A 27,077-nucleotide genomic window follows, 5' to 3' on the forward strand; every position below is an offset into this window, starting at 1 on the left:
AATCACACCACTGAAGCTATTTACATCATACACTATGGTAAATTTTGCGAGTAACTGGTTCATGAGCCCGAAGCATAGTATCTATGCTTTTCTCAGAGAAGCCACATCTAGCCAAACTTAGACGTTCAATCTCCAAGCAGTCAGCTTCAAAAAAACTAGATTTGGATGAAGAAAGGGACCCTGAAGAAGAAGGTCCTTCCTGAAAGTTAACCTCCATGGCGGAAGAGATGACATCGTCACCAGATCCGCGAACCAGATCCTGCGAGGCCATGCAGGAGCTATTAGAATCACAGAAGCTCTCTCCTGCTTGATGCGAGCAATTACTCGTGGAAACAATGCAAACGGAGGAAACAGGTATGCTAGATTGAAGCTCCAAGTAACCGCTAGAGCATCTACCAGAATGGCTTGAGGATCTCTTGACCTTTAACCGTACTTTGGAAGCTTGGCGTTTTGACGAGACGCCATCAAATGCACCTCCAGAACCCCCCACCTGAGATTTATCATTGTGAAAACCTCTGGGTGGATAGCCCACTCTCCGGGATGAAATGTCTGCCTGCACAGAAAATCCGCCTCCCAGTTGTCTACCCCTGGGATATGGATGGTAGAGAGATGGCAATTGTGAGACTCCGCCCACTGGAGAATTCAAATCACCTCCTTCATGTCTAAGAAACTCTGAGTTCCTCCCTGGTGGTTGATGTAAGCCACCGAGGTGATGTTGTCTGACTGGAATCTGATAAACCAGACCAAAGCTAGTTGAGGCCAAGCTATTAAAGCATAGAAAATTGCTCTCAACTCCAAGATATTTATTGGAAGAGACGACTCCTCCAGAGTCCACAGAACCTGTGCTTTTAAGAAACCCCAAACTGCTCCCCAGCCCAACAGGCTGGCATCTGTGGTCGCAATCACCCAATAAGGCCTCAGGAAGCATTTGCCTCGAGACAGATGGTCCTGTGAAATCCACCACAAGAGAGAGACTCTTGTTGGGGAATACAGATTTATCTTCTGCAAGAGATCTGAGTGGTCCCGTTCCATTGACTGAGCATGCATAGTTGTAGAGGTCTCAGATGGATCTGAGCAAAAGAATGATGTCCATGGAGGAAACTATCAGTCCAATCACCTCCATGCATTGAGCCACAGATGGACGAAAAGCAGACTGGAGAGTGAGGCAAGAAACATGAAGTTTGGATTTTCTGACGTTAGTCAGAAAAATCTCCATGGATAGGGAATATATGATTGTTCCCAAGAAACACACCCTTGTATCTGGTACAAGAGAACTCTTTCTCAGATTCACTTTCCACCCGTGGGAATATAGAATAGACAACAACATCTCGGTATGAGATTTTGCTAGATGAAAAGATGAAGCTTGAACTAGTATGTCGTCTAGATAAGCAAGGCCAAAAGGAATGGCAACAAACTGGAAATGTTTATCCTGGAAGGCAAACATGTCAGGGTTTTTTCCCTGTTGTGTTTGCCATGTGCTGCTGGCAGCCATTTTACTCACATCTCTTCCTGTCTATGGTGCATCGTGGGGGATGCTGCTCATTTCCTGCACTTCCTTTTATGGCCAGACTGGTGTGCATCATCCATGTGAGACAGGATGCATCATCCATGTGAGACAGGATGCACTTGATCACTTATTATTTAAAGGGCCTCTGTTCAATATGCTTTTCCTTTGCGTTGTCTCAGACCTGTTTGTGTGAGTTCCTGTGTATTACCTGGCTGCCTGACGTCCTTCCTGGTTCCTGATCCCTGGCTGATTCCGGCTCGTCTGACTATTCGCTTTGGCTCCTTACTCGGCTCGTCTGACTACCAGCTCTGGTTTTGACTCCTGGCTTGTTATTTGACTTGTGGACTTTTTTATTATTTTTTTATATTAATAAAGGTGTGATTATTTTTGCACTTCTCGTCTAGTCTGATTCCTGGCACCCTGACATTATGCAAAGGCCATGAATCCTGATGCTGCTAATTATCCACCTTTACCTGCCATCATTTCCAGGATGGATGTACAGGATCACCGCTTGGATTAATTTGTACTAGCCCTGCAAACCCTGCTGACTCGCACTGCACATTTGGACCAAAGTGTCCTGCAAGTTATGGCTGCTCCTGTTTCCGCTGCTGCACCTATGCCTACTAGGAGCATGTCCGGTTCTGCACCTCTACCTCAGCGATATGGAGGTGATCCTATTCAGTGCAGAGGGTTTTTGAACCAGGTGGGCATTTACTTTGAGATGTTACCTCAGGTGTTTCCCTCTGACAGAGCTAAGGTGGGATTTCTCATCTCGTTACTCTCTGACACAGCTCTTGCCTGGGCTAATCCCTTGTGGGAGACTAATAAACCTGTGATTTCAAATTACCCTGAATTTGTTGCCTCCTTTCAAAGGGTATTTGATGCTCCGGCTTGCTCCTCCTCTGCTGCTAAACGACTCATGTCCATTGAGCAAGGTACAAGATCTGTTGCTCAGTATGCTATTGAGTTCCGTACGCTTGCCGCAGAGGTAGGTTGGAACAATGAAGCCCTTGTTGCCGTCTTCTTTTATGGGCTCTCTGATGCGATTAAAGACGAGGTTGTTGGCAGAGATTTACCAGAGGATCTCGAGGCATTGGTGTCTTTTTTTATCCTAATTGACATCAGACTCAGAGAGAGGCCCTCTTTCAAGGTGTGGAAGCCTCCTGTTCCGTTGTCTCCTACGTGTTCGTGCCCACCCATGCCTCCCTCTCCTCCCATGCCTCCTGGTCCTGAGTCACCAGGTACTGCTGAGCCGATGCAGTTGGGATTCACGCGTCTCTCCATGGCGGAGAGGGCCTTTAGAAGGAGGGAGGGGCTCTGCCTCTATTGTGGGTTACAGGGCCACCTTTTGAAGTCTTGCCCTACACGGCTGGGAAACGCTCACACCTAAGGTCCTGTCAGAGCAGACCTTGGGTGGTTTATCCTCGTCCCCGGAACCGCTTAAGGAGAAACCTTTGGTCACGGTTGTCCTTTCCTGGGTGGACTCCTCCATAGTCACTCAGGCTCTTGTTGAATCCGGTGCTGCGGGCTATTTCATTGACAGTGCTTTTGTATCAAAGCACTCCATTCCTGTTTTGCCTCAGTCCGTTCCGCTTGCTATTGAGGCCATTGATGAAAAGCCCCTTCAGCCCGCACTCGTTACTCACGAAACTGCTCCGTTGTCCATGGCTGTTGGGGCTCTCCATTTTGAAACCCTCCAGTTCCAGGTGATAAACTCTCCGCATTTTCCGGTTGTTCTGGGTTATCCCTGGCTCCAAAAGCACAATCCCAGTCTTGACTGGGTAGGTCCGAACTTTTGTCGTGGTCCCCACAATGTATTTCCACTTGTCTTAGGAAACCAGTTAAAGTCTTGTGCACTTCTTCGGTATCTCAATTGCCAGAGGAGTACCAAGAGTTCCTAGACGTTTTTGGCAAGGTGCGTGCTGGTACGTTGCCTCCTCAGCGGTCTTACAATTGTGCCATAGACCTGCAACCCGAAGCCATTCCTCCTCGGGGCCTGGTGTACCCTCTGTCTGTTGCAGAGAATTGTGCTATGGAGGAGTATGTTGCCGATGCTCTGTCACGGGGGATCATCTGCAAATCCTGCTCTCCTGCAGGGGCTGGCTTCTTCTTTGTGAAGAAAAAGGGTGGCGAGTTAAAACCATGTATCGATTATAGGGGTCTTAATCGTCTTACCATTAAGAATGCTTACCCTATTCCGCTCATTACGGAACTCTTTGACCGCCTCAAGGGAGCTACGGTCTTTACTAAACTTGATTGAGAGGAGTGTACAATCTCGTTAGGATCAAGGAGGGCCACAAATGGAAAACAGCATTTAACACCAGGAGCGGGCATTATGGGTATCTTGTAATGCCCTTTGGCCTATGTAATGCTCCTGCTGTTTTTCAGTAATTTATTAATGATGTCCTACGAGATATGTTGCAACAGTGTGTTGTGGTGTACTTAGATGACATCCTCATACACTCACCCACACTTGAGGCTCATCATTCTGATGTTACACGGGTTCTTCAGAGACTACGTGAGAACGGCCTGTTTTGTAAACTCGAGAAATGTGAGTTCCATCAGACTCAAGTAACCTTCCTAGGTTATGTTATCTCCGTTGCAGGGTTCTCCATGGATCCTGACAAGTTATCTGCAGTTCTGCAGTGGCCTCGCCCAGTTGGTCTTTGGTCTATTCAACGTTTTTTGGGGTTCGACAATTACTATAGAAAGTTTATTAAAAACTTTTCTTCCTTGGTCAAACCTATCACAGACATGACCCGTAAAGAGAATGATCCACTACATTGGTCACCTACTGCCATTAAGGTCTTTGATAGTCTTAAGACTGCCTTTGCTGCCGCTCCAGTTCTGGCTCATCCTAACCCTGTCCTGCCTTTCGTTCTTGAGGTCAATGCATCTGAGACTGGAGTAGGTGCCCTCTTGTCTCAACGTCCTACGCCTGACGGTTCCTTGCATCCGTGTGGTTTCTTCTCTAAGAAATTGTCTCCAGCGGAGTGCAATTATGAAATTGGTGACAGGGAATTACTGGCCATAATTTTGGCACTCAAGGAATGGAGGCATCTTCTCGAGGGTACTAGCATACCAGTGCTCATTCTTACTGACCACAAGAATTTAACTTATCTATCTGAAGCAAAATGTTTGTCGCCCGACAGGCCAGATGGGCGCTATTTTTGTCTCGGTTTAATTAAGTGGTCTCCTACCTGCCTGGTAGTAAGAATGTTAGGGCTAAATGCCCTCTCTCAACAATTTTCACCTCTGTCCAAGGAGAGGGAGCTATCTCTACTCTGGCTAAGAGAACTACTATTTCTATTGAAGATAGTTGTTCTTTCATGGATCCGATGGATAAGAAGCCGTCACTGTACCTCCGTGTATGGTCTGGTCCGTGACTGAGGGGACTGAAGGATCCAGACCATACACGGAGGTACAGTGATGGCTTTATCTTGTGAGAGATCTGCAGTCCTTTTTGTTTCCTTTGTCTCTGTGAACTGTGTATACCCCATACGGAGGGATTCCTTATGGTTACCTGTGACTTGCTCTACTAATCTATGCTCTTGATTCCGCAGTACTAGCCTTGAGTTGTGTTGAGGGAGTGCTTGTTTGTTCTACATCAGTTCCTAGCAATTAACAAAAATTTGAATGCCAAAAAAACAAAAACAAATTAGGTTTATTTATATGAAGCAGTAAAAAACATACCTAATAAATAAACACCTAAAACCCTCAACTCTGCTGAGGTCTTACCCCTCCAGAAGTTGCTACCCACTAGCACAGAAAACCGGACACACCCGGAGCAAAGATCACCTCCTTGTTACCGGAACAGCCCAAATCCACTTGAAAAACAAATGCAGGCAGATGAAACTGCAACCTCCGCACTTGCCGCGGCAAACTCCGATCCGAACAGAGAAGCTGAAAAAACGGAAGTGCAGGGAGCAAGGATTTCTAGTTATCAATGTGATCTTCGCGGTTAAATATATGCCGCTCAGTGGGAACTTGAATATTTCAACTGGGTATAGCTGGTATTCACTTTGTCTTCTCAAATCCTGTGCAGGTGTGCTCTGGTATCAACATGTTTCGGCTGGACAGCCTTTTTCTGCAGGAAAATTCTGATTGGCTGATGGAATCAGCCAATCAGAATCAAGTTCAATCCGATTGGCTGATCCGATCAGCCAATCAGATTGAGCTTGCATTCTATTGGCTGATCGGAACAGCCAATAGAATGCAAGCTCAATCTGATTGGCTGATTGAATCAGCCAATCGGATTGAACTTGATTCTGATTGGCTGATTCCATCAGCCAATCAGAATTTTCCTACCTTAATTCCGATTGGCTGATAGAATCCTATAAGCCAATCGGAATTCGAGGGATACCATCTTGGATGACGTCCCTTAAAGGAACCGTCATTCGTCGGGAAGTCGTCGTCGGAAGAAGATGGGTCCGCGGTGGAGGTCTTCAAGATGGAGCCGGTCCTCATCGGATGAAGATAGAAGATGCCGCTTGGAAGAAGATGGTTGCCGGTCCGGATCTACTCTTATTCCCGGATAGGATGAAGACTTTGGAGCCTCTTCTGGACTTCTTCAGCCGTCGGATGATGGATGTCTAGCCCCCGCTTGGGCTTAGATGAAGATATCGGAGCCAGAACGGATCGGTCATACCTGGCATGGTGAAGACAAGGTAGGAAGATCTTCAGGGGCTTAGTGTTAGGTTTATTTAAGGGGGGTTTGGGTTAGATTAGGGGTATGTGGGTGGTGGGTTGTAATGTTGGGGGGGGGGTATTGTATGTGTTTTTTTACAGGAAAAAGAGCTGACTTTCTTGGGGCATGCCCCGCAAAGGGCCCTGTTCAGGGCTGGTAAGGTAAAAGAGCTTTGAACTTTTGTAATTTAGAATAGGGTAGGGCATTTTTTATTTTGGGGGGCTTTGTTATTTTATTAGGGGGCTTAGAGTAGGTGTAATTAGTTTAAAATTGTTGTAATATTTTTCTTATGTTTGTAAATATTTTTTTATTTTTTGTAACTTAGTTCTTTTTTATTTTTTGTACTTTAGTTAGTTTATTTCATTGTATTTATTTGTAGATATTGTATTTAATTAATTTATTGATAGTGTAGTGTTAGGTTTAATTGTAACTTAGGTTAGGATTTATTTTACAGGTAATTTTGTAATTGTTTTAACTATTTTAGCTATTAAATAGTTCTTAACTATTTAATAGCTATTGTACCTGGTTAAAATAAATACAAAGTTACCTGTAAAATAAATATAAATCCTAAAATAGCTATAATATAATTATAATTTATATTGTAGCTATATTAGGATTTATTTTACAGGTAAGTATTTAGCTTTAAATAGGAATCATTTATTTAATAAGATTAATTAATTTCGTTAGATTTAAATTATATTTAATTTAGGGGGGGTGTTAGTGTTAGGGTTAGAATTAGCTTTAGGGGTTAATACATTTATTAGAATAGCGGTGAGCTCCAGTCGGCAGATTAGGGGTTAATGTTTGAAGTTAGGTGTCGGCGATGTTAGGGAGAGCAGATTAGGGGTTAATACTATTTATTATAGGGTTAGTGAGGCGGATTAGGGGTTAATAACTTTATTATAATAGCGGTGCGGTCCGCTCGGAAGATTAGGGGTTAATAAGTGTAGGCAGGTGGAGGCGACGTTGTGGGGGGCAGATTAGGGGTTAATAAATATAATATAGGGGTCGGCGATGTTAGGGCAGCAGATTAGGGGTACATAGGGATAATGTAAGTAGCGGTGGTTTACGGAGCGGCAGATTAGGGGTTAATAATAATATGCAGGGGTCAGCGATAGCGGGGGCGGCAGATTAGGGGTTAATAAGTGTAAGGTTAGGGGTGTTTAGACTCGGGGTACATGTTAGAGTGTTAGGTGCAGACGTAGGAAGTGTTTCCCCATAGCAAACAATGGGGCTGCGTTAGGAGCTGAACGCAGGGTTTTTTCAGCTCAAACAGCCCCATTGTTTTCTATGGGGGAATCGTGCACGAGCACGTTTTTGAGGCTGGCCGCGTCCGTAAGCAACTCTGGTATCGAGAGTTGCAGTAGGGTTAAATATGCTCTACGCTCCTTTTTTGGAGCCTAACGCAGCCATTCTGTGGACTCTCAATACCAGAGTTATTTTAAAGGTGCGGCCAGAAAAAAGCCAGCGTTAGCTACGCAGGTCGTTACCGACAAAACTCTAAATCTAGCCGTATAACTTTTCAACAGTTACAATCCAGTAATATTAGCTGCAGTTTTTCCAGGACCAGTCAATGGATTGGACTGAGCTGACCTTAAGTCTTAGAAAACATATACCAATGACCACAACATTTCAATATTCCAGAACTGCTGACCATAACAACTCTATGATCATAATACTCTATGATATACCATTTTGGTCAGTCCATCCTTTAACTGTTCAGAGTCCATATGATTGGTGTGCAGGAAGGGTGACAGAAATGAGATAACAGGTTTAGACCAAAGTATATATTTTACGCTCAGAGTGGGGGGTCACTCAACATTGAGAAACCAGCTGTACCTATTTATAAAGTTCCTTGGTATTCCCTGCATGGTTTTCTGTAGGGGTTTTGAGTTCTAACCCAACCCAAACCTTTTGAAAATCCTGAGATACCAAATTTACACTTTTTCTGTCACCTTGTATGGCAACAATTCAACATCAATTAATCAAACACTATTTTGGCATCGTTTCAAAAGATTTTTATTCTTTTTAAATACATCCTATGAGACCTATTGAAGACACATTTTTTTTTTTTTTTTACCATTTGCATTTCTTTTTCTTTAATAAGATGGTGAGAGTCCACGAGTCATGTGTGAGAATTACCCACCTCTAACCACTAGGAGGAGGCAAACACACCCCAACATACCAGAGTTTTAAATATTTCCAACTATTCTGCATCCTCAGTCATTTGTTTGCCTCCTTAATGGAATGAAATGAATATTGAAGTGCTAATCTAATAATTGTTGAAAGGGTTTCTCTAACCAATTCGAAATCCAATTCCTCCTTGTCGGACAGAGGTGTAGGCAAGAATTTACCAACTAGGCAGTGAAAGCTTTTTTTCATGTCACATGTCTGCAAGGTGAAATGTGGATTTATCCACCAATACTCTGGTCTACAGCATTGGTTTTCAAACCTTTTCTCAGGCTTCCCTAGCAGGCCAGATTTTCAGGATTAACTTGAGTAAGAGCAGGTAAAATAATCATGTTTACTTATCATCTGATAATTTCACCTGTTCTCTAGTTCATATATCTACAAAATCAACCCTGTTAGGGAGGCATGAGGATAGTTTTGAATACCAGAGGTCTACAGCATTGTTTCTAAACCGCGGTCCTCATGTACCCCCAACAGGCCAGGTTTTCATTATAGTTCAACCAGCTATAATGAAAACCTGTCCCATTGGGGGGAACATGAGTACTGCGGTTGAGAAACACTGGTCTACAGTATGCTGCTCCTTGTGGGATCTACAGCCCTACCCAGGAGAAATGTGGTTTATCCATCAATTCCCTGGTCTACAATGTACCGCTCTTTGTGGGATCCATAGCCCTTTCCAAGTGAAATTTGGATTTATCCACCAATCCCATGGGTAATAGAATATTTTTCCTTTTTTGGGCCTAGGATTTGCTAGTCTACTGGAAGGTGTTGCTGCAACTGAGGTAGGCACATTACACGAAGGTGTACACAGGTAAGTACTTTGCATTTTCATATCCCACTGGCTATTAGTATGAACATGTACACACGACCCACCATAGTTTGGGGACATATACTTATATAGTTTTAATAATTTTTGGGCACTTCATTTAAATATGGTTACTGACCTATTAAATGGTGAGCTTTTAGGAGTTACTGCAGTACTGTTCACAGCTTTCTTCCTTCAAGTGCACTAAATCTTTGATTTTTCCTTCAGGTTTTTGGTTTTATTGCGCACTAAGAAGCGCAGGCATGCTAAGAGTTAACCTTTTTAGCGCACCTGTTTTAATCCTTTCCTGTGGTGCTGTAATCATCTCAGTGTGATGTAGAAACTCTCAGGGCCAATGGACATGTTGATATATTCCGGATCATGGCAGAGATTTTTCTCAAACTGAGGTACAAATGTACTCCTGTGTTATTTATTATATAGCCTTTACGGTTTTACTACAGCAACGTCAGCATTTGTTTGACAGTATTTTATTACTGTTTTTATATTTCAGTCATTATTCAGTTTTACATTGCTATTTCTGTATTTTTTTCCCACTTTAGGGTTAAATAACTGTGTGCTTCTTTATTGCTTATTTGCTTCAGTATAGCTAATACTTAAAAGTTACATGAAACCCCAAATTTTTCCTTTTATGATTCAGAGCATACAATTTTAAACAATTTTCCAATTTATTTCTGTTATCTAAATTGCTTATTTCTCTTTGTATCCTGAATTGAAAATTCAGATTATCCTAGCTTTGTGAGGGAATAATCTAGATTTTATTAAAGACACAGACAAATATTTTGCTCTCCCTTTTTTTACTATTATATGCAGCCTTTAAAAGTACAAGAGTAAAATAATAAAAAATGTATATAAAATTTAAACTAACAGAAAGAAGTTGAAATTTAAAAATCAGACATTAAAAACAGTAGGGTGTAACAGACTGGCCAATCAGGATGCAGCATAAAACAAACTGTCCAATACAAAATAATATATCCTCTTTCTTGCCGATGCTGGTGAACTGAAGAAAAAACTAGGACAATTTGGAAATACATAGAAACATGAAACAATAAAACAGGATTCAAAACAGGAATCTTAAAAACTGAAGAGACACTCTTGCAGGAAAAAATTCTTGGAATTGAAGATGTGATGAAATTCTTTCTTTCCATGAGGGAAACTCCTGGGAAGTTGAATGAAAAGAAGATGGTATGAATCCTTCATATCATAGAAGATTCTCATTGATTTGGAGCTAGAATAAAATAGATTGTATATATAGGGAGGGTGTCCAATAAGGGAAGGAAAATATTTGTCTCTGTGTCTAATAAAATCTAGATTATTCCTTCACAAAGCTAGGACAATCTGTATTTTATTACAAGCACAGAGACTTCATATTTTGCTAGTTTAAAGCTTTAAAAAAATTTTTAACGAAACGTGTTAAATGGGTTTTAAATAAAATTGTTTAAAAATATATTCAGAGGACCAATCTGCAGTATTCCAAATTTGTTAGAGAGGAGCAGAATTTAAAAACGCTTTAGATACTGCAGAACCTCTGACTGAGTGAGCAGAAAACAAAAAATCAATGTGAGTTTTTTTCATAACCCATTTTGCTATGGAAGTGGAAGAAACAGGAGAAAAAGCAGAAAAAAAAGAAATTAGTAATTGAGAAGAAGAAGAATTTCTAAAAGGTAAAGTTTTGGATTTATAAACTTTTAAACATTAAGCAACACACAAATTAGGTTCAGAAGGTAAATAAGGATAGACAATTAAAGATAAAGTTTTAGTTCTACTAGACGATAAAAAAAGTAATTCCTTTAGGAGAGTAACATTTGGAATTAAAATCTAAAGCTCTGACATTTGAAACTCTCCAAAACAAAATGAGACATAAAAGAGTAACTAATTTAGCTGATAATTGTTTTAAATTCAATAAATGATTGGAAGGCCAAGATTTAGAAAATGAAAAAAAATCAGATCAGCATCCCAAAAGGAGGTGTATTTAGGTCATTGAAGTCTTATTGCTTTCAGAAGTTTACAAATTAAAGGATGTTGACCAATAGGAGAATTATTTACCAAAGAATGAAAAGCAGAAATGGAAGAACGGGAAATATTAATAGATCTATAAGCAAGACCGAGTCAAATAAAGAAGATAAATTTACTACATGGCATTCATCTGTTGAAAAGGGATCAATATTCCTTTGTAAACCCCTGTTAGATCATTTAGACCAAGCTGTGTTATAGCTTTTACGTGTACCAGGGGCAATGGAATTTTTTATGAGATTTTTAGCTCCTTCTGAAAGGCCATTGAGAGAAAAGGGCCCCCCGAAATCATCCATGCAACTAGGTTGAGGGAGTGAGAGTTTATCAGAGGGTGGAAATTTCTTTCTGGATCTAGAAGAAGGTCTTGGGAATGAGGAAGAAGAAGAGGAAGAAGTTAAGACAACTCGAGAAGAGAACCAGGGTTGTGTTTGCCAAAAGGGAGTTATCAAGAGAGAAATTTGATTCCTCCGGACAATTGAAATTGTTCTTGCAATCATTGAGAAAGGGGGGAAGCGTAAGAACCTTGCAGAAGCCAAATTTGAAGGAAGGCATCTATTGCTTTGGCTTCTGGATCTAGACGCCAACTGAAATACAGAAGCAATTGAAAGCTCAATCGAGAGGCAAATAAATCTATTGAAAATTGACCTCTCAAATCTTGAAGAGAAAGAAAAACATTTTGATTTAACTGCCATTCGCTGGCATCCTTTAGATAACGAGATCCCCAATCTGCTGAATTGAAAGATCTCTGGACTTGGTACCTCCAAGACGATTCAGATAACGAACTGCTGACACATTGTCCATGCAAAGGAGAATGTACACTGGAGAAGAAAGCTTCAGAAAACTTTTGATAGCAAAGGAACCTGAAAAAAGTTCCAGACAATTTATGTCAAGATTCTTTTCCCCATGAGACCAATTTCCTCCGGTCATACAAGGGCCACAATGAGCACCCCAGCCTGAACCGCTCACATATGATTATATCACTAGATCTGGGGATTTTCCAAAAATAGCTCTCCCATTCCTTACCTCCATGTTTGATAATCCCCAGAGGAGTTCCTCTCTTGCTTCTGTTGAAAGAGGAATAACATGATTGTAGGAGAGTTCTCTATAATGTAGTTGTGAAAATAGCCTGAACAGAGGATGAAAGTACCCTACTATTCTTGCTATTGTTCTGATAGATACATAATGCTTTGAAAAGGGTTTGGAGATCTCTTTTTTATATTTTTAAACTGAGTTGAGTTCAGTGTTATCTGGAAACCCAGAAAAACAAGGGATTTTGTAGGATAAAGTATAGATTTTTCTTTGTTGAAGATAAAACCTAGATTTTCTAGCAGAGAGATGGTAGTAGTTAAGTGATTTTTTTAAAAGAAGAAAATTCTGGTTCATTATGAGAAGGTTGTCGAGATAAATTATAATCTGAATTCCTCTCATTCTTAACCAGTAAATTACAGGTTTTTAAAAGTTTGGTAAAAATCCAAGAGGCAGAAGAAAGACCAAAAGGGAGACAAGTAAAACTCCAAAATTGATCTTTCCACTTGAAAGTTAGAAATTTCCAATGGGATTGATGAATTGGGACTGAAAGGTAAGCATCTGAGAGATCTAGACGAGCTAACCAATTGTTGTCTATTAAACACTCTCTTACAAGATGGATACCTTCCATTTTGAAATGACGATAAACAACAAATTAATTTAAAATTCTTAAATTTATGAGTGGTCGAAATTGTCCGTTTTTCTTTTTCACCAAAAAAATTACTGAGGAACAAATCTGGGGGAAAAGGAACCTGAACAATAGCATTTTTTATAGAAAGAATTCAAATTTCCTCCTGAACCAGAATTATGTCTGACTTTGAGAAATTAATTGGGTTGGGATAAACTTAGTTGGAAAAGAAATGAAGTCTATGAGAACCCCTAGAGCAGATTAAATCACCCATTGGTCTTGGGTAATTAGAGTATAATTTTGAGAGTACTGAAGAATTCTTCCACCAATTATATGAGGGATGTGATGAGAGCAGGATGTGATGTCACTAGTATGTGGGCGGGGCTTAGGTCCGGTGTCTGTGTCGCAGTTAGTTTAGTACAATCAACCTGACTAGATGTGTATTGTTATGTTCTGCAATAAAATAGAGTTGTACCATCATTGCTGTGTCCTGCATATGTCCTGCATCTCATGACATGGTGTCAGAAGTTCTGGACTGCGCTTCTGTTCCTGATCGATTGCAATGTCAAAGTTTACCCCACCTGAGCCTTTTGACTTTTCTCAGCCTGCAGCTTGGCCCACATGGCGTCAGCGGTTTCAGCGCTTCAGGATTGCATCCAAACTGAACAAGGAGAGTGGTGAAGTACAAGTTAATTCTCTTTTATACTCTATGGGGAAAGATGTAGAGCCAGTGTTCAATGCTTTTACTTTCCAAGAAGGGGAAGAAGTTAACTTTGATATAGTTATGGATAAACTCAGTGCCCACTTTGTGCCCAAAAGAAATGTGATTCATGAGAGAGCTTGTTTTCACAAACGTAATCAGCGTGTGGGAGAATCTGTGGAGTCATTTGTGCGCAGCCTGTATGAATTAGCTGAATTCTGTGAGTTTGGTGTTGCTAAAGAAGAGCAAATCAGAGACAGAATAGTTATTGGAATTGTAGATGCTGAAGTCTCCCTGAAGCTGCAGTTAGAGCCTGATTTAACGTTAGATGGGGCTATTAGGATGGCCCGCCAGAGTGAACTGGTGAAAAAGCAAAGTGCTGATCTGAGGTCTGAGAGTATTGTGCATGAAGTGCAACAGTCTAGAAAAATTACTAGTGAAAGGCACAGTGTGAGCGGTAGATCTAAAGTACTGGAAAGGCCTAGAAGTGGATGGGCGCAACATGGCCGATGCACACGTTGCTACCGGGCTCATGATCAGAGTGCTATATGCCCGGCCAGAGATAAAAGATGCAGAAAATGTAAAAGAATAGGCAATTTTGAAGTGGTGTGTAAAACTGAATACATTAAGGAGATGCAGGTGGACAGTGACCAGGAGGGTCAGGAAGTGTCTTTTGTGGGGTCTGTTGTGGAACAGACAAGCTCAGAGGAAGATTGGAAAGTTACTTTTACTGTAATGGGAGCCAAAGTTGATTTTAAGATTGACACAAGAGCAGATATCACTGTAATGTCTTTTGCTGAATTTATGAAACTGCCTCGACAGCCCCAGCTGGCGAAGGTTACTACAAATGTCCATAGTCCTGGTGGCCGCATTGATTGTGTGGGGAAATTTCTTGCCAGCTGTGAGTACAAACAGAGGAAGTTCACCATGTGGGTGCATGTGATCCGAGGTCAGTGTGTTAACAGTTTATTGAGCAGAAAAGCAGCCTGTGACTTGGGCCTCGTGGCCAGAGTGAATGAGATCTCTGAAGATATGTTTGGCGAGTTGGGCCTACTGAACTGCAAACCTGTCCGTATAGCACTTAAAAGTGACGCAGTCCCATACAGTATTTCTACTCCTCGTAGAATTCCGTTCCCGCTCATGCCTCAAGTGGAGAAAGAGCTCATGCGCATGAAGTCTATGGGGGTTATTGAAGAGGTTGTTGAAGCAACTGATTGGTGTGCCCCCATTGTTCCTGTTGCAAAGAAAAACAGAAAGGTGCGCATCTGTGTGGACCTGAAAAGGTTGAATGAGGCAGTGAAGAGGGAGAGATTTGTGCTGCCGACATTGGAAGATATAGCCCCGAAATTGGCTGGGGCGAAGTTCTTTTCCACATTAGACGCTTCTAGCGGCTTTTGGCAGATCCCCCTGGATCCAAAGTGCCGCAAACTGACTACCTTTATCACACGGTAGGTCGGTTCTGCTTCTGCAGACTCCCCTTTGGGATATCCTCCGCTCCTGAAATCTTTCAAAGGGAAATGATTTCTCTCCTGAGTGGCCACGTGGGCACAGCGGTCGTCATGGACGACATTCTAGTGTATGGGTCTACAGTGGAGGAGCATGATCAGCGTTTGAGTTGTGTGCTGCAGGCTATCAAAGAGTCTGGGCTGAAGCTGAATAAAGAAAAATGTCATTTTAGGAAAACTGAATTATGCTACTTTGGGCATATCATCAACGGGGATGGCATCAAGCCGGACCCTGAGAAAATTCGGGCTATTGAACAGATGAAAAGCCCTTCTGATGTACATGAGCTGAGACAGATATTGGGCCTTGTAAATTACGTGGGCAAGTTTCTTCCAGATTTATCTACAGTTTTACACCCTATCACAGAGTTGCTTAAGAAAGATGTTGCCTGGGTCTGGGGACCCTCACAGGAAAAAGCGTTCCTGCATGCCAAGTCACTGCTGGGGTCTGCCCCAGTGCTGGGGTTCTACGACCCTTCAAAAAAGACTGTGGTTAGTGCTGATGCAAGCAGTTATGGGTTGGGGGCTGCACTCCTGCAGTTGAATGACAACAAACTACAGCCCATCGCCTACTGTTCCCGCACACTGACGGCTGCGGAGTCAAAATACGCTCAAATTGAGAAACAGTGCCTGGCTGCAGTTTGGGCCTGTGAGCGCTTTCAGCGTTATCTAGTGGGTTTGGAGAAATTTAGTCTGGAAACTGACCACAAACCGCTAGTCCCTCTAATCAATTCTTATGACATTGACAAAACACCCTTGAGATGCCAGAGACTTTTAATGAGACTGCTCAGGTTCAATGTTCAGGCAGTGCATGTGCCGGGGAAACAACTGGTTGTGGCAGATACACTATCCAGGCTCCCGCTGGCTGCTGCTGAAGAATCCTCCACGGAATCGGATGTGAAAGTGTATGTTGATTCAGTTCTGGCCTCTAAGTCCATTTCTTCAAGGAAACTGGAAGAGATAAAGAAAGAGACATATTTGGACACAGATCTGCAAGAAGTTATAAGGTACATAAAAGATGGCTGGCCCGAGAGCCGGGCAGCCTGGATGTCTTTAAATGCTTACCAGCCAGAGAGGTCGCAGCTCACGGCATTACAAAGTGCAGAGAAAGGGCAGCTACAGCTGTGTGGTGGCCTGGGATCAGCTTCGACATTGCAAATCACGTGTCTAAATGTGCCTTTTGCCGGGAACGCCGGCCTACTCAGAGAAGGGAGCCCTTGATGTCTACTCCGCTGCCTGCGGGGCCGTGGCAGAAAATAGCTGCTGATTTGTGTGAACTGCACGGGAAAAAGTTTCTTGTTGTGATCGATTACTATTCCAGGTATTTGGAAATTGCACCCCTGAATGATATCACAAGTCAGGCCGTTATCATTCGCCGGAAGAGCTTGTTCGCCCGCTGGGGCATTCCAATGGAGCTGGTGAGTGATAATGGTATGCAGTTCGCTTCTACAGAGTTCAGTGCTTTCAGCAGGGAATATGATTTTGTACATTCCACGTCAAGTCCACATTATCCGCAGGCCAACGGAATGGCTGAAAGGGCAGTTCAAACAACAAAATTCATTCTAAAGCAATCTGAGCCGTACCTAGCCCTCTTGTCATACAGGGCGACGCCCATTCAAGCCACCGGGTTTAGCCCGGCACAGCTGATGCTAGGACGCCAGATTCGCACCACTTTACCCTCAGTGGGTGTCTTGGAGCCGCCTGGCCCTGTTCCTCGGGACGAAGTCCTTAGGAGGGATGAAGAGGCCAAAAAAGGTTATCGTTTCTTCTACAACAGGAGACATTCTGTCAGGCCTTTACAGGAACTGAAAGCGGGCCAAAGTGTCAGAATTAACCTGGATGATGAGAAGAAATGGAAGACGCCTGCTACGGTAGTGGGCCGCTCTCCAGAACCAAGGTCTTACACAGTCCTTACAGAGGGAGGGACGGTTACACGCCGTACCCGAAGAAATCTTCAGCCTGTACCTGAGAGTCTGGAACCGGATACCTCAGTACCACCGCCGGTGGGATCCCCTGTTCTAAGAGAGGTGCCTTCCCCTCAGCAAGGTCACAGCGGGGATATATCTTTGCCTCCAGCAGACTCTTGTTCACCATCTTCTGTATCAGAGGACAGTTCATGCAAAGTTACATCAAGCGGAAGAGTGGTGAAACTTCCGGCCCGATACAGGGACTGACTTTAGCTAGAACAGTGACCGGAAGTATGGGCAGAATAATCCCATGGTCACTGTAGACTAGGGTAGTCTACCCCAATGTCCAAGTCAGGATGTAATTTATTTGTTCATGTTTTCTAATCTATCTGTTTTTATAATGTTCAAAAACAAAAATGTTGTTGTATACCCTGTTGGTGTACCTTGTTATTTATTATATGCAAATGTATGCTATGCCTTTGAAAAAGGGGAAAATGTGATGAGAGCAGGATGTGATGTCACTAGTATGTGGGCGGGGATTAGGTCCGGTGTCTGTGTCGCAGTTAGTTTAGTACAATCAACCTGACTAGATGTGTATTGTTATGCTCTGCAATAAAATAGAGTTGTACCATCATTGCTGTGTCCTGCATATGTCCTGCATCTCATGACAAGGGGAAAAAGGAAAAAATTTGGAAGATTTACCTTGGGGAAAACAGGTTCTCCCTCTGTAACAGAAACTCCTTTGGTTCCAAGGGCGAGCTCTGGATGGAAAGAATTAGCTGGAGAGGTCCTGGAATTGTCTCTGTATACCAAAATTTGATTTAACGAAATGATGCGATTGTGAGAGGGGAGGTCTAGCAAAAACATAATTTATGTAAGAACTTAGCTGATAAATTAATTTCTTTCATATTGGCAAGAGTCCATGAGCTAGTGACGTATGGGATATACAATCCTACCAGGAGGGGCAAAATTTCCCAAACCTCAAAATGTCTATAAATACACCCCTCACCACACCCACAATTCAGTTTAATGAATAGCCAAGTAGTGGGGTGATAAAGAAAGGAGTAAAAAGCATCAACAAAGGAATCTGGAAATAATTGTGCTTTATACAAAAAAATCATAACCACCATAAGAAAAGGGTGGGCCTCATGGACTCTTGCCAATATGAAAGAAATTAATTTATCAGGTAAGTTCTTACATAAATTATGTTTTCTTTCATGTAATTGGCAAGAGTCCATGAGCTAGTGACGTATGGGATATCAAATACCCAAGATGTGGAACTCCACGCAAGAGTCACTAGAGAGGGAGGGATAAAAATAAACAAAAGCCATATGCTGAAAAATTAATGCACAGCCCAAAATATAAGTTATTCTCATGAAGAAAAACATAATTTATGTAAGAACTTAACTGATAAATTAATTGCTTTCATATTGGCAAGAGTCCATGAGCTAGTGACATATGGGATATACAATTCTACCAGGAGGGGCAAAGTTTCCCAAACCTCAACATGCCTATAAATACACCCCTCACCACATCCACAATTCAGTTTAACGAATAGCCATGCAGTGGGGTGAAAAATAAAGGAATAGAAAGCATCAACAAAGGAAATTTGGAAATAATTGTGCTTTATACAAAAAATCATAACCACCATAAAAAGGGTGGGCCTCATGGACTCTTGCCAATATGAAAGAAATGAATTTATCAGGTAAGTTCTTACATAAATTATGTTTTCTTTCATGTAATTGGCAAGAGTCCATGAGCTAGTGACATATGGGCTATCAATACCCAAGATGTGGATCTTCCACTCAAGAGTCACTAGAGAGGGAGGGAATAAAAATAAAAACAGCCATATTCCGCTGAAAAAATTAATCCACAACCCAAAAAAATAAGTTTATTTTCATTTTTGAAAGAAAAAAAACTTAAATAAAAAAGCAGAAGAATCAAACTGAAACAGCTGCCTGAAGAACTTTTCTACCAAAAACTGCTTCTGAAGATGGAAATACAGCAAAACGGTAGAATTTAGTAAATGTATGCAAAGAGGACCAAGTTGCCGCTTTGCAAATCTGATCAACTGAAGCTTCATTTTTAAAAGCCCACGAAGTGGAGACCGATCTAGTAGAATGTCTGTAATTCTCTGAGGCGGGGCCTGACCCGACTCCAAATAAGCTTGATGAATCAAAAGTTTCAACCAAGAAGCCAAGGAAATAGCAGAAGCCTTCTGACCTTTCCTAGGACCAGAAAATAAAACAAATAGACTGGAAGTCTTCCTGAAATCTTTAGTAGCTTCCACATAATATTTCAAAGCTCTTACCACATCCAAAGAATGTAAGGATCTTTCCTAAGAATTCTTAGGATTAGGACATAAGGAAGGGACAACAATTTCTCTACTAATGTTGTTAGAATTCAACACCTTAGGTAAAAATTGAAAAGAAGTCTGCAAAACTGCCTTATCCTGGTGAAAAATCAGAAAAGGAGACTCACAAGAAAGAGCAGATAGCTCAGAAACTCTTCTAGCAGAAGAGATAGCCAAAAGGAACAACACTTTCCAAGAAAGTAGTTTAATGTCCAAAGAATGCATAGGCTCAAATGGAGGAGCCTGTAAAGCCTTCAGAACCAAATTAAGACTCCAAGGAGGAGAAATTGATTTAAAGACAGGCTTAATACGAACTAAAGCCTGTACAAAACAGTGAATATCAGGAAGTATAGCAATCTTTCTGTGAAATAAAACAGAAAGAGCGGAGATTTGACCTTTCAAGGAACTTGCAGACAAACCCTTATCCAAACCATCCTGAAGGAACTGTAAAATTCTAGGAATTCTAAAAGAATGCCAGGAGAATTTATGAGAACACCATGAAATGTAAGTCTTCCAAACTCTATAATAAATCTTTCTAGAGACAGATTTACGAGCTTGTAACATAGTATTAATCACTGAGTCAGAGAAACCTCTATGACTTAGAACTAAGCGTTCAATTTCCATACCTTCAAATTTAATGATTTGAGATCCTGATGGAAAAACGTACCTTGAGATAGTAGGCCCGGCCGTAACGGAAGTGGCCAAGGTGGGCAACTGGACATCCAAACCAGATCCGCATACCAAAACCTGTGTGGCCATGCTGGAGCCACCAGCAACACAAAAGACTGTTCCATGATGATTTTGGAGATCACTCTTGGAAGGAGAACTAGAGGCGGGAAGATATAAGCAGGATGATAACACCAAGGAAGTGTCAGTGCATCCACTGCTACCGCCTGAACATCCCTTTACCTGGACAGGTATCTGGTAAGTTTCTTGTTTAGATGAGAGGCCATGAGATCTATCTCTGGAAGACCCCACATCTGAACAATCTGAGAAAACACATCTGGATGGAGAGACCACTCCCCTGGATATAAAGTCTGGCGGCTGAGATAATCCGCCTCCCAATTGTCTACACCTGGGATATGCACCACAGAGATTAGACAGGAGCTGGATTCCGCCCAAGCAAGTATCCGAGATACTTCTTTCATAGCTTGGGGACTGCGAGTCCCACCCTGATGATTGACATAAGCCACAGTTGTGATATTGTCTGAATTGTGGGTGTGGTGAGGGGTGTATTTATAGGCATTTTGAGGTTTGGGAAACTTTTCCCCTCCTGGTAGGATTGCATATCCCATATGTCACTAGCTCATGGACTCTTGCCAATTACATGAAAGAAAGAAAAACTTAAAACATCAGCAGAAGAATCAAACTGAAACAGCTGCCTGAAGAACTTTTCTACCAAAAACTGCTTCTGAAGAAGCAAATACATCAAAACGGTAGAATTTAGAAAATGTATGCAAAGAGGACCAAGTAGCCGCTTTACAAATCTGATCAACTGAAGCTTCATTCTTAAAAGCCCACAAAGTGGCGACTGATCTAGTAGAATGAGCTGTAATTCTCTGAGGCGGGGCCTAACCTGACTCCAGTAAGCTTGAAGAATCAAAAGCTTTAACCAAGAAGCCAAGGAAATAGCAGAAGCCTTCTGACCTTTCCTAGAACCAGAGAATATAACAAATAGACTAGAAGTCTTTCTGAAATCTTTAGTAGTTTCAACATAATATTTCAAAGCTCTCACCATATCCAAAGAATGTAACAATTTTTACAAGGAATTCTTAGGATTAGGACACAAGGAAGGGACAACAAACTAATGTTGTTAGAATTCACAACCTTAGGTAAGAACTTAAATAAAGTCTGCAAAACCACATTATCCTGATGAAAAATCAGAAAAGGAGATTCACAAGAAAGAACAGAAAGCTCAGAAACTCTTCTAGCAGAAGAGATGGCCAAAAGCAACAACACTTTCCAAGAAAGTAGTTTAATGTCCAAAGAGTGCATAGGCTCAAATGGAGGAGCCTGTAACACCCTCAAAACCAAATTAAGACTCCAAGGAGGAGAAATTGATTTAATGACAGGCTTAATATGAACTAAAGCCTGTACAAAACAGTGAATATCAGGAAGAGTAGCAATCTTTCTGTGAAATAAAACAGAAAGAGCAGAGATGTGTCCCTACAAAGTGCTTGCAGACAAACCTTTATCCAAACCATCCTGAAGAAACTGTAAAATTCTAGGAATTCTAAAAGAATGCCAAGCGAATTTATGAGAAGAACACCATGAAATGTAAGTCTTCCAAACTCGATAATAAATATTCCTAGAGACAGATTTACAAACTTGTAACATAGTATTAATTACTGAGTCATAGAAACCTCTATGACTTAGCACTAAGCGTTCAATTTCCATACCTTCAAATTTAATGATTTGAGATCCTGGAAAAACAGACCTTGAGACAGAAGGTCCGGCCTTAACGGAAGTGGCCAAGGTTGGCAACTGGACATCCGAACAAGATCCGCAAACCAAAACCCGTGGGGCCATGCTGGAGCCACCAACAACACAAATGATAGCTTCATGATGATTTTGGAGATCACTCTTGGAAGAAGAACTAGAGGCGGGAAGATATAAGCAGGTTGATAACACCAAGGAAGTGTCAGCGCATCCACTGCTTCCCCCTGAGAATCCCTGGACCTGGACAGGTATCTGGGAAGTTTCTTGTTTAGATTAGAAGCCATCAGATCGATTTCTGGAAGACCCCACATCTGAACAATCTGAAAAAATACATCCAGATGGAGAGACCACTCCCCTGGATGTAAAGTCTGACGGCTGAGATAATCCGCCTCCCAATTATCTACACCTGGGATATGAACCGCAGAAATTAGACAGGAGCTGGATTCCGACCAAACAAGTATCCAAGATACTTCTTTCATAGCTTGGGGACTGAGTCCCACCCTGATGATTGACATATGCCACCGTTGTAATATTGTCTGTCTGAAAACAAATGAACGGTTCTCTCTTCAACAGAGGCCAAAACTGAAGAGCTCTGAGAATTGCACGTATTGAGTTCTAAAATATTGATTGGTAATCTCGCCTCTTGAGATTTCCAAACCCCTTGTGCTGTCAGAGATCCCCAGACAGCTCCCCAACCTGAAAGACTCGCATCTGTTGTGATCACAGTCCTGGTTGGCAGAACAAAAGAGGCCCCAAGAAAGTGGTTAAATATCCAAAGAATGCATAGGTTCAAAAGGAGGAGCCTGCAAAGCCTTCAAAACCAAATTAAGACTCCAAGGAGAAGAGATTGCTTTAATAACGGGCTTGATACGAACCAAAGCCTGAACAAAAAAGTGAATATCAGGAAGCTTAGCAATCTTTCTATGAAATAAAACATAAAGAGCAGAGATTTGACCCTTCAAAGTACTTGCAGATAAACCTTTATCCAAACCATCCTGAAGAAACTGTAAAATTCTAGGAATTCTAATAGAATGCCAGGAGAATTTATGAGAAGAACACCATTAAATATAGGTCTTCCAAACTCGACAATAAATATTCCTTGAAACAGACTTACGAGCCTGTAGCATAGTATTAATCACTGAGTCAGAGAAACCTCTATGACTAAGCACTAAGCGTTCAATTTCCATACCTTCAAATTAAACGATTTGAGATCCTGATGGAAAAATGGCCCTTGAGACAGAAGTTCTGGTCTTAGAGGAAGTGGCCAAGGCTGGCAACTGGACATCCGGACAAGATCCGCATACCAAAACCTGTGAGGCCATGCTGGTGCTATCAGAGACATATACGATTGTTCCATAATGATCTTGGAGATCACTCTTGGAAGAAAAACTAGAGGCGGAAATATATAAGCAGGTTGGTAAAACCAAGGAACTGCTAAAGCATCCACCATCTCCACCTGAGGATCCCTGGACCTAGATAGGTACCTGGGAAGTTTCTTGTTTAGATGCGAAGCCATCAGATCTATTTCTGTAAGACCCCACATCTGTACAATCTGGATGAAGACAACTCCCCCGGATGCAAGTCTGACGGCTGAGATAATCCGCTTCCCAATTGTCTACACCTAGGATATGAACCGCAGAAATTAGACAAGACCTGGATTTCGCCCAAGAAAGTATCCAAGATACTTTTTTCATAGCTAGGGGACTGCGAGTCCCACTCTGATGATTGACATAATTCACAGTTGTGATATTGTCCGTCTGAAAACAAATGAATGGTTCTCTCTTTAACAGAGGCCAAACCTGAAGAGCCCTGAAAATAGCACTGAGTTCTAAAATATTGATTGGTAGCTGTTGCTAGGCCAAATGGAAGAGCGACAAATTGGTAATGCTTGTCTAGAGAAGATAATCTCAGAAACAGATAGTGGTCTGGATGAATCGGAATGTGAAGATATGCATCCTGTAAGTCTACCGTGGACATATGATCTTGCTGAACAAAAGGCAAAATAGTCCTCATAGTCACCATCTTGAAAGTTGGGACTCTTACAAAACGATTCAAAAACTTCAGACCCAGAACTGGCCTGAATGAATTTTCTTTCTTTGAGACAATGAATAGATTTGAATAAAACCCCAGACCCTGTTCCTGAAACGGAACTGAAATTATTACCCCTGAAAGCTCTAGATCTGAAACACATTTCAGGAAAGCCTGAGCCTTCACTGGATTTGCTGGAACGTGAGAAAGAATCTTCTCACAGGAGGTCTTACTCTGAATCCTACTCGATACCCTTGAGACAATACTCTGAATCCACTGATTTTGAACAGAATCTGCCCAAATGTATTGGAATAATTTCAATCTGCCCCCCACCAGCTGAACTGGATCGAGGGCCGCACCTTCATGCAGACTTGGGGGCTGGCTTTGGTTTCTTAAAAGGCTTGGATTTATTCCAACTTGAAGAAGAATGTTTCCAATTGGAACCAGAGTCTTTAGGGGAAGGATTGGTTTTCTGTTCCTTATTCTGTCGGAAAAAAAATGATAACGATTAGAAGCTTTAGATTTACCCTTAGATCTTTTATCCTGAGGCAAAAAACTCCCTTCCCCCCAGTGATAGTTGAAATTATTGAATCCAACTGAGAACCAAAAATTGTTACCTTGGAAAGAAAGAGATAGTAATCTAGAATTAGATACCATGTCAGCATTCCAAGCTTCTAGCTAAAATAGCTAAAGACAGATTAAACATCAATTTTGATATCATCAAAAATAGCATCACAGATAAAATGATTAGCATGTTGAAGCAAACAAACAATGCTAGATAAATCAGGATCCGTTTCCTGTTGCAGCCACATCATCAGCCATAGAAATGACAAGCCTGAGAATATAGCGAGAATATAAATAAGCTTTCCTTAGATAAGATTCACGTTTCCTATCTAAAGGATCTTTAAAAGACGTACTGTCTTCCATAGGAAAAGTAGTACGTTTGGCAAGAGTAGAAATAGCCCCATCAACCTTAGGGACTTTTTCCCAAAACTCTAACTTAACCACTGGCAAAGGATACAACTTTTTAAACCTTGAAGAAGGACAAAAGTACCACCAAGCTTAGACCATACCTTAGCAATCACATCAGAAATAGCATCAGGAACTGGAAAAACCTCAGGAGTAACCACAGGAGGTTTAAAAAAAAAAACCAGAATTTAAACTTTTACTAGTTTTGATATCAAGAGGACTAGACTCCTCAATATCCAAAGTAACCAACACTTCTTTCAACAAGGAACAAATATACTCAATCTTAAAAAGATAAGTAGATTTGTCAGTTTCAATGTCTGAGGTAGGATCTTCTGAATCAGAGAAATCCTCATCCGAGGATGATATTTCAGTATGTTGTCGGTCATTAGAAATTTAATCAATTTTATGAGAAATTTTAAAAGACTTTTTATGTTTATTAGAAAGTGGAATAGCAGACAAAGCCTTCTGTATCGCATCAGCAATATTATTTTTCATATTAACAGGGATATCATGTACATTAGATGTTGAAGGAACAACAGAAACTGTACTAGTACTGATGGAAACCTTTTCTGCGTGCAAAAGCTTATGACAACTGTTACATACTACAGCTGGAGATATAATCACAGCTAACTTACAACAGATACACTTAACTTTGGTAAAACTGATCAGGCAGCATGGTTCCAACAGTTGATTCTGAGACAGGACCAGATTGAGACAATTTCTTTATATGGCAGTTTTAGGAATGGGAAAAAATGCAAACAGCATAGCCCTCTTAGCATATAGTAGGCAAGAGGCATATAGGAAGTGGGGTGAGAAATAAACAAAAAAATTTGGCGCCAAGAATGACGCACAACGCAAAAGGAAGTTGAAAAAAAAATTTGGCGCCAACAACATCCGGAAATGACGCAACTCGTCAACCTCATGCAGGGAAACCTGGCGTCAACTAAGACGCCGGAAATGACGAACTTGCACCATTAAAAAGGTATCTTCGTGCCAAAAAATTCTGGCGCCAAGAATGACACAATAAATAACAGCATTTTGCGACCTCCCGAGCCTAATTTTTGTCCGCTAAATTTAAAGTAAAACAGTTAATTTGAAAAAAACTAAATTTATGCTTACCTGATAAATTACTTTCTTTTACGATATGATGAGTCCACGGATTTCATCCTTACTTGTGGGATATTAACCTCCTGCTAACAGGAAGTGGCAAAGAGCACCACAGCAGAGCTGTATATATAGCCCCTCCCCTTCCCCTCCACTCTCAGTCATTCGGTCGAAGGTATAGGAAGAGAAAAAGGAAAGGCTAAAAGGTGCAGAGGTGACTGAAGTTTACAAAAAATATAAAGAAAAACTGTCTTAAAAAAAACAGGGTGGGCCATGGACTCATCATATCGTAAAAGAAAGTAATTTATCAGGTAAGCATAAATTTAGTTTTCTTTTACAAAGATATGACGAGTCCACGGATTTCATCCTTACTTGTGGGAAACCAATACTAAAGCAATAGGACACAGATGAAATGGAGGGACAAGACAGGAACCTAAACGGAAGGCACCACTGCTTGAAGAACCTTTCTCTCAAAAATAGTCTCAGAAGAAGCAAAAGTATCAAATTTGGAAAATTTGGAAAAAGTGTGAAGGGACGACCAAGTCGCAGCCTTACAAATCTGTTCAACAGATGCATCGCTTTTAAAAGCCCATGTGGAAGCCACAGCCCTAGTAGAATGAGCCGTAATTCTTTCAGGAGGCTGCTGTCCAGCAGTCTCATATGCCAGGCGGATGATACTTCTCAGCCAAAAAGAAAGAGAGGTAGCCGTAGCTTTCTGACCCCTATGCTTTCCAGAATGAACAATGAATAAAGAAGATTGACGGAAATCCTTAGTTGCCTGGAAGTAAAACTTTAAGGCACGGACCACATCCAAATTATGCAACATACGCTCCTTCTTAGAAGAAGGGTTAGGACATAAGGAAGGAACAACAATTTCCTGATTAATATCCTTATTTGAAACAACCTAAAAACAGAACTTTCCAGGATAACAATTTGATATCCATGGAATGCATGGGTTCAAACGGAACCCCTTGAAGAACTCGAAGAACTAAAATCAAACTCCAGGGAGGAGTAATGGGTCTAAATACAGGCTTAATTCTAGATAAAGCCTGACATAAAGACTGAACATCTGGTACATTTGCCAAACGTTTGTGAAACAAAATTGACAAAGCTGAAATTCGTCCCCTTAAGGAACTTGCTGATAACCCTTTCTCCAATCCTTCTTGGAGAAAAGACAGAATCCTAGGAATCCCAACTTTAC

This window comes from Bombina bombina, chromosome 9 (genome assembly GCF_027579735.1).
Source record: "Bombina bombina isolate aBomBom1 chromosome 9, aBomBom1.pri, whole genome shotgun sequence".
Lineage (NCBI taxonomy): Eukaryota > Metazoa > Chordata > Amphibia > Anura > Bombinatoridae > Bombina > Bombina bombina.